General features: G+C 41.3%; 1 long non-coding RNA gene across 1 annotated transcript; it reads left to right on the forward strand.

Moving 5' to 3' along the window:
- The first annotated feature begins 2625 nt into the window (after positions 1-2625).
- On the forward strand, positions 2626-7845 carry LOC120758752 (uncharacterized). Its single transcript, XR_005703001.1, has 3 exons — positions 2626-2735; positions 6843-6992; positions 7711-7845. It is a non-coding gene; the product is annotated as an uncharacterized LOC120758752 (long non-coding RNA).
- Positions 7846-9281: the final 1436 nt, after the last annotated feature.

Raw genomic sequence — 9281 nt, forward strand, 5'->3', positions numbered from 1 at the left:
TTCTGGCAAAAAGCTCCATCCTGCAAGACCACTGAGACCTCAGGCTTTGATGAGGTAAATGATGAGACTAAACTAAACATTACCCTTCCTTTTGGATGCTGCCCTCAACCAGTAAGAAAGCACTCAAAACATTGTTGGAGCAGGAGGCTACTCTTTTGTTGCCAAACAAAATGTTCTTAGGACTCTGGTAAGATTTCTGGGAAAGGATTTTTCTGGTTACAGGAACGTCTTCTTAACATTTTGCAGAGTGACTGTCAGGCAGGGCACTGTTCAATTTTCAGGTTTTTCAGCATTTTCTTCCCATGTGCCCACTGGCACATGGAGAAGGCAGATGCAGATGATCTGCTTAAATACCAGGTACCACAAGAGGAAATAAGTGGGAGATAGGAAGCTCTTCCCACCACCCTTCACTGTCTTTCAGCCGGGCTTTGTGTACAGCAGTGCACAGGTTAAATGAGATGGGGGAGAGCCAATTGCTTGAGATTGCACAGTTGGGAAAGGGAAGCAAACCCAAGCCCTCAGCCCAGCCTGCTGCTGATGTTTTCCTCCCTGTGTGCCAGCGCTCAGCTTAGGAGCTGCTTTGTTGCATGGTGGAAGGCAAGAGTTATCTTTCAGTTGTGTGTTTGTACAGCACCTAACACAATGAAGCCCTTCTCCTCTACTGCAGCTTGGAAATATTATCACAGCACAAATAGTAAATAGTAATCAGGTTGAAGATAGCACTGAATTAAACCAGAGCAATACTCCTGCTGGAGGCCAAAAGGTACACAGTGCCAGCTCAGGCAACCGGCTCTCCAAACTGAAAGAGAACATTCCTCCACAGTAAAATAAACACTATTCTTTTTTCTCTTGAGCTAGATAAAGCATTGTGTGTTTCTGATAAATCCATATGGTTTGCTTGCTTGCAGAGGAAAACATGAAGAACAACAATTCCCCAGATTTCTTCCTCAGAAGTTGCATTATCAATAAATGCCTGTGGTATCAGTTGGGCTCTTTAGCCCACACATCTGGCCAGTATCTTAATTGCAATAACTTCACATCCCAAAAAGTCAATGTAGTGATATACAACGGACCTGATTCCAACCCCTAACCTCTCAGAGCCCGGAAAGTCTTTCAGCATTCCTGCAAACTTACATAAGAGAGAAGGAGCAGATAACATTGTATGCTTGCAATTAAACATGCAGGATGCTTGTGCCCTCTTGCAGAAAGGAGTGAAAGAATGGCCTCTAAGGAAGTTGTTCTGAATTAGAAAATGGCTTTACAACTGAAGAATTTGGAGTGCGAGACCAAGGACCCATGGGATTGTCTGAATTGTTTTTTTCAAGTCTCCAAAATTACTTAATTACACTTTTTTTCTACAGTCTATGACAACCTAAAGCCTACTGAATAAACAGACAAAATACTGTTTTTGTTGTCTTTATATATACTGGTCTAGGCCTTAAGGCAGTATTATATTAATTGGACGGAGGACAGAACTTATTCTGTCTTATATGCCTTATTCTTAAGTGCATAAGGAAATTCTCTTGACTTAAAATGTTTCCTTTAATTTAATTTGTCTTTAGAATTGGGAACTACAGACTAGAACTGGTAAGCCAGAGGGGTCTGAGTTCCAGTCCTGGGAAGGTGGTAGATGGGTAGACTTTCCCACACATCTCCTGGGAAAGTCACCTTTAGAGAAGGGAAGCACTGTCTCTGCACCTTTAGGAGGGCGTTGGTAGCAGGAGGGTGAAAGGAATCCTATCTGTGTAATTTCAAAACACCAGACTTTTCAAAAGCCTTCCACAAGATGCCACCTTAAAGGCTGTTGAAGAAATTCACTGGCCAGAGGATCACAGTCAGCAGTGAACAGTCCCCAGGAATGGGTGCTGTGTCTTTACTGAGAATAAAGAGGCGACAAGGGAGAGAATAATAAAATGTGCAAGTTTGCAGGCAACAGCAAGTATTTCTCCACAAAAAAAATGCCATGCCAGCCTTGAAAAGACCACGTAAGAGTACAAAAAAAAAAAAAAAAGGGTAGGATAAGTCCAGGTAGGTAAATGAAATGTGATGCACCTTTGGAGAAATAATCTAAACTATGAGGCTAAACTTCCATAGTTCCAGGGCAGGAAAGAGACCTCAACATCCTGAGTGACAGCTCTTGGAGATCATCTGCTGAGTGTGCAGTGGGGTCCAGAAGAGCCAGCAAAGCACTGGCCGTCACAAGGAGGGGTATGGATAATGAGAGGAGTGCTACTTTCCTGCTACAGAAAACTGCTGTAGTGACGCTACCCGGAGTATGTTGTGGAGTTCTGCATCTCAAGGAGGATATAGCAGAGCTAGATAAGATCCAGAGAAGGGCAAGGAAAACAAGTCCAGATACTGCTGATTGAATGACGGATTGTGAGGAGAGGCTAAAAAGATGGCATTTCTTCAATCCGGGAAGAGGAAAGGTCAGTGCGTGAGGGAGTAGATGGTAAAAACTTACACAACCACAAAGGTGGTGGTTTGGGCAAAGGTAGAGGAGTTATTTACCAAATTCCATAATGCTGGAACTAGGGGGTGCTTGCTGAAACTTTGCACACCTGGTAACTCTTCAGTACTGGATTTAATGGGAGCAGCCAGTGCCATTTCCTGTCAGGTGAGCATGGTTTACTTCCCTACCTCTTGTTCCTTTGCTTCCATGCAGTTAGCAATAAGAACTACAGGTGACTATTTCTCTGCCTACTTGCAGCCAGAATGATTTCCTTGGGGGTTATGTGAGTATTATTGTTTTTCAAGGTTAAGGGAGGTAGAAAGGTGTCAATCTGCTGACATGCCGCAGCACAGTCATATAATGGCCTTGAATCAAAAGCTTTCTGTTTAGGAGCAAGGGGGAAGTGTTGCTGCGCTCCGATAGGTGTCCTTTTGGCTGCATTTTCTTCTAATTTACTTTTCATGTGTTAGTGCCAGTGAATTTCATGGTTATGCAAAAGAATAAAGAAGTGAAATGGCATTGCCATACTTCAGTTAGTAGTGCAGGTAATTAATTACTACAGAATATAAGGAGAGACAATTGTTATTTGAGAAATCTTTGGAAGAAATCAGCGTGAGGGTGATCTTGGAAGTTTAGTAAGGGTCTAATGGTGGTAGAGTTTGGTATGGGGCAATACCAAACACTATCTCTGGATGTAAAAGTTCACCTTGGAGTTTTCCCTAGGGCTGTAGCTTTGCTATTTTTTTTTGTCATCTTTGAGACTGTTACTAGCACCCGGGGTGACTTGTGCTTGTTGTTGCAGTCCTGGGATACTCTCTGATTGTGTAGGGCAGGTTGTACCTTACAGTGCAATTCTGGAATTTTTGCTTTGTCTCTGTGAAAAGAAGTGGAGGGCTGGGTTAAAATGCTATTAGAGGCACAGGAGGACATACCTTGAGTGTCATTTCAATGCAACAAAATATGTGTATCTAGTTTTGATTACTCTATGTCTACTGTTAGTAAATGGAAGTATTGCCATCTTGAAAAGGTTGATTTAACCTACAGGACAACATGGAGGTTCATTAAGTCTCAGTTTACAGAAAGTGGTGTCAAGGCAGTAAGGTCCTCTCTGGAAGTCAGAGCTTGATACTTAATTTTCAAACAGTGAAAATTTTTCCCACTTGCCCTCTAGACAAAGTAATTTTTACCATTATGAAATATTGTCACAGCAGAAGAAAGTAAGTTCTTGAATTTATGTATGCCAAAAAATTGCAATAATTTAGGTTTGATTTAAGGTCAATATCAAGATACCTTTTCTAGTTATAGTGGCTTGAAAACGTATTAACAATTTCATATTTTATGTGATTTGTTGTTGTTGTTAAGGGTTGGACATTGTTACCACCAAGGGATCTGCAAGCCATTAAAAAATAAAAACTAAAAGCTTTTGCTGTTGTTCAAAATAGTCCAACCCTTTGTCATATGAGCAATGTATCTGGGCCATACATATAAATATGAGACAAAATAGAAGATTAAATATTCTGACTACCAAGCCAGTTCTGAAGGTTTGTAGAAAATGCACGACAGACAAAATTATGCTTTGCATTAAACTTTTAGTTTTTACATTTCTGAAGTTCTAAGAGATACTTCAAGTAGTTGTTAAGAAAGAATTTGCTTCTTCCTGGCAGTTACTCTGATCTACCAGGTGTGGGTGGTCTCTTCCCTTTCTGAGATTGCCCTTTTGTTCTGACTCCTTTAGCCAAAAAAAAAAAAAAAAAAGGCAGCTGGACAGCTTTAGTCAGTTAAATAGTCCACATTACTTACAGAGCTACTCTCTTCACTGACCCTTAACAGTTTAGTAGCTATGAACTTTAAGAGGCTCAGTCCTAATCTCCTGTCTTCAAAGGAGCCAGATCTGCTGCAGAATGTGGCCCTTTGATTGTGGCTTTCCCTGAATTTTGGAAACCCACCTTTGTTAGTTGGTCACGTCCATTCTTTTACCTTGCTGATGACAACAGTAAAATTAATAGAAATTGCTGGACTCATTATAAACCAGTGTCTTTCATTACTCCTGGATGCCTCGCTCTCCTCTTGGCATGGGCTCTCTCAAATAGCATGTTAATAGCAGATTGCTACCTAAGGGACAAAACGTTCAGGACACTTGGATGTGCAGCTCAGACTAAATATGCTGGCCAAGGAGTGTTCTGGCTTAAGAGAATGCCTCTTGTATCTTTACTCTGACCTGAGGAACAGTGTCTTGCAAGTGATGTGAGGAAACGGTGTCTTGACATGTGGCTTCAAGGACTGTCTTTCTGTAATCTGCACAGCTGTCAAGACTGGTCCCAGAGAAAGCTCATTTTGTAGCAAAACCAGTAATTTTCAGCAAGGAAGGGCAATTGGCCTGGTGCTCTCTGTTGGGTTTTTTGTTTTTTCTTCCTCAGGGATAGTAGTGTTCTGCCACGGTTTCACGTGGGCACTGTTCCCTGTTTCTGTGGAGTGCTGTTCTCCGAGCTTTAAGCGCTAAGAACTGTGGGCATGGTCACAAACCTGGGATGATTCAAAGGACATGCACAAAACTGGTATTTAAGGATTCTGAATTTGTCCCTTTCCTATGGCTGTAAGGTGCATGTGAGTATTTCTGTGGCATACAATGATTTTTCTGCCTGCTGTGTTTGAGAGCTCAGCACCACAGAATATTTTTCACCCTGGGCTGAAAACTGGGCTTAAAACATTAACTCCAGCTTGCCTAGAAGTTTTGTTGGTCTTTCCCACTTCAACAACAACCATCAGGTAACACGAGAATGTTCATTCTCACAGTTCTCTGGACAAGTGACTAAGATGTCAGCTTACAAAACCACTTAAAAGCAACAAACAAACAAAAACCCAAACACACAAACAAAGGAAAATAAGGAGGAGGCGGGGGGCGGGGAAGGGAAGGGAAGAGAGAGGATTGCATAGTAAAAAGTTTCCTCACTGTATCTAGACTTCCAAACTTGGGACCAAGGCATTAGCTCTTGGTCATGTACTGCACTGGAATCACATACGGACACTTGTACTCCTGTCTCCAGGATCACCAGTGGTGCACATCAGCCTTTTGGCTTCCCTCAGGTGCTTGCACAAACACTGGCAGCTGCTGTCAGGAAAGGCTTGCAAGATCAAGCTGCAAATGCCTGTGTAGGGCTTCTGTGCACTTGAAAACCAGGACTTGATTGCGCGACATTCCTTTGTATCCTGTACTCTCTTCTTGACCTTTCTTCCGTGTTTTCCATGTGACTGACAGCCCTTCAAAACACAAAAGCAACAGGATAGTGTTGGATGGTGGGAGGAAACATTGCCATCAGTTTGGCATATCATTATTGAAACAGCTTCAAGTTATCAACAGCTTCAAGGGAGAAAAATGCTGATATTTGTTTTTCGCCTTGCATACTATTCCCCATTCATTAATCGGTTTCTTGACTCTCTGACCCACTTTCCTGCAATAATAGTTACATGGAAAACCTCATATTTCTTATCCTGGTGTCTGTATCCCTGGGCTGAAGTTTTTCAGTTCTGTTTGCTGGCTAAAACTTCCAAGATGCTTCTGACTGTAACTAGACAAAACCTATCTTTCCTAAGAGTTTAGAAACCATATCCTAAATTTTCTATTTTAATTAATTTTATTCTTTACTTGTCACAGCAGCTAGAAGAACTAAAATGTGCCTATGGAGGAATTATTTAGTTTTGCTGAAGTCATAGGGACCATAGAGGTGACAGTGTCCAATCCTTAGTCTCAAGGGTCAAGGCATTAATTGTCTATAAAAAAAATCACCAAAAGCAGTTTTACCATAGTAATTAATGTCCCCAAGCCTGCCATTTATCTAATAATTATAGCGTTTTGCAAACAGTCTTTAATTACATTCTCAGCAGCCTGATGCCTTTAATTTTGCTGTTCTGACTTAGTCCCACAATAGCCACTCTTTTTAATAAGGTAATTAGTAGCCACACTTTAGCATTGTATAAACTGATAGAGAGCTTGCATTCAGAGGCTGTCTGCTTAAACACTGCAAAAATGGTAGAGAGAGAAATTAGATCTGCATTTGACTCCTTCAATCCTGTTTTGACAACTACGGTAATCTCGCTTTTTGATTCTGTAAGTTCACCTAGGGTTGTCCCCGGTGCTTCCATATGGTACCTGCTTGCTGCGCTTGTGTTCGTGCTCAATCCTTTCCACCAGAACTAGTGGCCATGAAGTCAGTCCTTAATTACCGAAAGACGTGCTGTTTTCAGTCAGCTCCGAAGTGTTAAGTGAGCTGGAATGACCTAGCCAGGGGATGAAGCCCCCTTGGTTTGAGGGGGTGGCACACCCCCAGATTACAGTCAGAACAATCTGAAGTATCTCTCTCAATTCAGAAACTCAGAAAATTTGCATTTTCAGGTGCACAGTGATACCTTCACCTATGTCACTAGAAGATCCTGTTCCTTAATATAAAAGGATTTTTTTCCTCATTTGTCATACTGGATGTTGAAAGCTGTGGAGACATCTACAACCTGCCCTTCAGGTTCCAGTAGCTGATTACAAAGAGAGGTGAGAGGGTAGGCTGTCAAAAATAAAATCACAATTACATACATTGCCTCCCTGTGATATTCAATAAAATCATGGTCTAACTAGCATTTGTGATTTTTAAAACTTTTATTGTGAGGCCTCAGTGGGGGCAGCAAGCTCAGTGTTTCAATAACTACAACATGCAGTGCCTTAAAATCAAGGCTCAAATTCCAGTCACTGGCAGGCAATATTCAAATGACAGGGGGAAAGAAAGGAAATTATTATTTGCAAAGGTGTGAATTATATATTTGAAGATTAGAAAAAGGAAACACTATGGAAATAATTTTTTAAAGAGGCCTTTAGGCATGAATCACATACAATTTTCCCCTTTAAAAAAAATATAGTGCATTATCTCTAAAGACTAAGATACAAATGTGTGAAGCTGACTGGCAAGGAGCTAGTTTAAGTCAGCTAGTAAGTAAGCTAGTTTTAGTTTAAGTTGTAAACCAGCTAGTGAGAAGCAGAGCTAAGCTACAATAGAATGGAAAGCTGGAAAAGTGATGATCCCTCTTACAACTGGGAATTTTTAACTGTCCCCATGAAAACAGTACTTTTGGCTACATGTGAAATAATCTAAACCCTTCTGACTGTCTTTTACTACTTGAAAAATCTTCTGTATGATGATGGGTTTATTTAAAATTGGACCTTGTGCCTTATTCTGCTTCTGTGTCCAGAATCTGATATTTCTCTCATTACTCAGTCTGACAGGGTCTTCAACCCTGTGGTGATGACAGCCTGTAGATGAGACCTTACACAAAGCAAGGCCGGGGGCCCTTCAAGCTCATAGATTTGTGCAAGTATCAGGTGTAATCTTGACCTGTACATTTTGTGATCACATGATGGAGATGACAAACAAGATGCTGAGGGCAAAGAAACACTTTAAAGGCCTAAAATGCTAACATGTGTAAATATGATGCTAACAGTGTATAAATTTACTAGCCTTCAGTATTGACATGCTGGATAGGAGCAGAAAACTCTGCCTCCAAAATGCTGCACGACAGCCGAAAACTATCGTAATGGCAGAAAAGTAGATTAGAAAACCTTGGAAGAGCACATGAGTGTGCTGGAAGAGAGAGTGCATCAGCCAAAAACTCTTGGAAAAAGTTAGGCTAGGGAGTGATGACATGATGATAACAAAATAAACAAGTGAAAGGAAATTGCATGAAAGAAAGGAAGAGGGTTATCTGGATTATCTAGAAAGTGGCTGCACAGATTTTTAGCCTAAAATTAAAAATGGAAAAAGAATGAGGCTAGACAGAAAGAAAAAAAATCACAACCTTGAGCATGCCTAGAATAGATTATCAGACCAGCAGAGGCAATGACATGGGTGGGTGAGACCAGATAGGATAAGACAATAGGAATAATAAAGTGAGGAAACAACCCTTTTGGTGTGAGCAGCTGGAGTGGATGTCCCAATTTGTGCTTTTCCAGGTCTGTCTGGCTATATATATTTGAAGGGAGGCAGTAAACAAAGCTCTTGCACTGGTCAGTGGTGGTTGGCTACAATGGCACACAAGCTTCCCGTGCCACTGCCTGGTTTCATGGAGACATGGCTGTGAGGGAGCATTGCCAGCCCAACACTTGCCAGAGGTCAGGCTGCACAAAGCTCCATGAAATGGAAAAGATGTGAGCTATCAGCCAAAGCCATGGCTCTCAAATCTTCCAGGCTTTTGGAAGTTTTGAACTACAAAGAGTTGTCTTGGATGCCTAGGCTGCCTTGAGTTGCCCAAGTCTGTTATTCACAGGTTCATCATCCTTGGACCAAATTCATTGTTTGCCTCTCAAATCTTTTCACCTCTCTCTATCTCCGGGGTGATAACATGGATTGTGCACCTCAGCATGTGATACTAACACAGCAGCTTCAGGCTCACTGGTATAATTTTCACTCAAAAAAATCACATCTGCACCACCTTCTGTTTTGTTTTATACTCCCTACAGTGGAATGAGAAAGAATAATATGAGAAAATTAAGGTTATGAGAAGCATGATTTTGCCATGCTTCTTTTTCTGGTTTGCTCATGATGTCAGGGTTTGGGAATTGTTTTTCTATTTTTTTTACCCTGAAATATGCATCAATGCAATCTCAATCTGCTTCAGCAGACGGACATCAAAGGAAAATGTCCATTAGAAGACCTATTGGCCCTTTCTGTTTGTTTTGCATGGGAATATTTTGTTTAATTTTGTAGCGATAGGCTCATACTTGGCCGAAACAAACCTTTAAAGGAAGTGTCCCTAAATGTGCCTTCAGGTCTGTTCTCTCAGCCTAGACAGG

Source organism: Hirundo rustica, chromosome 1 (assembly GCF_015227805.2).
Source record: "Hirundo rustica isolate bHirRus1 chromosome 1, bHirRus1.pri.v3, whole genome shotgun sequence".
Lineage (NCBI taxonomy): Eukaryota > Metazoa > Chordata > Aves > Passeriformes > Hirundinidae > Hirundo > Hirundo rustica.